Genomic DNA, 2,342 nt, shown 5'->3' with positions numbered 1-2,342 from the left:
CTCATTGTAAAATATAGTGTGAGTGTGTATCAAAGTTCTAAGTTCCAATATATTTTCTTTCATGTTCTCAACTATGAGTGATATTTTAGTGTTGATCAAAAGTAATCTTATGGCAAGCTAAATCTATTATGTCAAGGTGAAGATGATGCATTCTTGGTGAAGTAAGATTGTTTATATTTTGTATATTCTTTCTTTATTTCTTTTCATTTAGCTAACATATTTTTATTGTAGGTATAAAAATGAATTATTTGTTGTTATCAATTTACATCAAATGCTTGATACCATTAAAGTGTTATCTTGATTTGTTGTTTAATTTTGATACAATAAATATTTCATCACTTATTATATATATATATATATATATATATATATTTATATAATAATATCATAATATTTCATTTAGACGATAGCGTGGCTCTGCCGGTTGTTCTAAATGAAATATTATGATTTAATACTAACATCTAACAATCTAACATTTACTTTATCGCAACTAACTTTTATTTTTCGCATCTAACTTTTACTTTCTCGCAACTAACTTTTACTTTATCGCAACTAATATTTACTTTATCGCAACTAACTTTTACTTTAGCGCAACTAACTTATTAAATCAATATATTTCATTTAGGCAATAGCGTTGCTCTGCCGGTTGTTCTAAATGAAATATAATGATTTAATTTAACATTTATTTTATGCAATTATTTATTTATATAGTCATAATTATAATCATAGGTACCATATATAAAATATCGATTAATTCGGTATTTTCTATAGTGGTAACTATATTATATTATGTGTGTGTTTAATTTTTTGGAACCATTATTTATGGTGGTTTCTTTAGTTTTACTTTTAGTTAAACAATATTACATAAACTAAAAATAAATCCTCAAGCCTTGACAAAGTTTATAATTTGTAAACTTAATTCTTGCATTTGGTAATCTATAAATTAATAAATTTAAACTCAAAATAACCTCTCTGTGGATCGATCTCGTACTTACGAATTATATTACTTACAGACAACCTACACTTGGGTGAATTATTATTTAAGTAGTAGCAAGTATTTGGCGCCGTTGCCGGGGAGGTATAAATTAAGTTTATATTTGTTAATTATGTTTTATTTATAAGTATTGTGTTTTTTTTTTTTTGTATGAGTATTTGGAGTCGAAAAAAAGTGGTAGACTTATTCGAGTATCTGAAAATAATTTAAACATGGATGATAATTCAAATAATCAAGATAATAATAATAATAATAATAATAATAATAATCAAGAACATGATCAATTAAGAACACTTAGGCACCATATGAACCCTATTAGAACTAGTGCCCCATCTTGTTTAGTTTTTCCTCCTGATGCATCTAATTTCAACTTCAAACCTCAAATTATTCAACTTTTACCAAATTTTCATGGTTTAGATTCTGAAAATCCATATTTGCATCTAAGAGAATTTGAGGAAGTTTGTAACACTTATAATGATCAAAATTGTAGCATGGATATATTTCGATTAAAGCTTTTCCCTTTTTCTTTAAAATATAAAGCTAAAACATGGCTACAAAATTTAAGATCAAGTTCAATAAGATCATGGGAAGAAATGCAACAACAATTTCTCAAAAAGTTTTTCCCTTCCCATAGAACAAACTCTTTTAAAAGACAAATTACAACTTTTTCTCAAAAATAAGGAGAAACGTTTTATCAATGTTGGGATAGATATAAAGAATTACTTAATACATGCCCACATCATGGTTTTGAAACATGGAGAATAGTTTCTCACTTTTATGAAGGTCTAATACCTAAAGATAGGCAAATGATATAATTCATGTGTAATGGAACTTTTGAAGATAAAAACCCAAATGAAGCTATGGAATATTTGGATTCATTAGCAGAAAATGCTCAAAATTGGGATAATATAGGCACAATAGAACCACCAACAACTAAAAACAATAATTCAACAAATGGGGGTGGTATCTATAATCTTAAAGATGATATAGATATTCAAGCTAAATTTGCATCTTTAGCAAGAAAAATTGAGTCATTAGAAATGAAAAAGAGTGGTCAATTAAAAAGTATTCAAGAAATTGTTTGTCATATATGTGATACACAAGATCATGCTACAAAAGATTGTCCAACATTACCTTCATTTAAAGAATGTCTCCATGAACAAGCAAATTATGTTAACAATTATAAAAAACCAATACTAGATTCTTTTTCACCATCATATAATCCTGGATGGAAAAATCATCCTAATTTTAGTTGGAGGAATGATAATAATGCACAACCGTCACAACAATATTTTCAAAATAACCAAAATCATCAAGGTTATATTCCTTATGTTACACCTCCAAGAAA

General features: G+C 26.6%; 1 non-coding gene across 1 annotated transcript; it reads right to left on the bottom strand.

Annotated features, from left to right (window-relative positions):
• Positions 1–1,631: 1,631 nt before the first annotated feature.
• LOC142547893 (small nucleolar RNA R71) lies at positions 1,632–1,742 on the bottom strand. The gene has a single exon (XR_012820789.1). It is a non-coding gene; the product is annotated as a small nucleolar RNA R71 (small nucleolar RNA).
• Positions 1,743–2,342: the final 600 nt, after the last annotated feature.

This window comes from Primulina tabacum, chromosome 5 (genome assembly GCF_025594145.1).
Source record: "Primulina tabacum isolate GXHZ01 chromosome 5, ASM2559414v2, whole genome shotgun sequence".
NCBI classification, from domain to species: Eukaryota; Viridiplantae; Streptophyta; class Magnoliopsida; order Lamiales; family Gesneriaceae; genus Primulina; species Primulina tabacum.
Note: the sequence above shows the minus strand (reverse complement) of the source record. Positions and strands in the feature narration are given on the sequence as shown.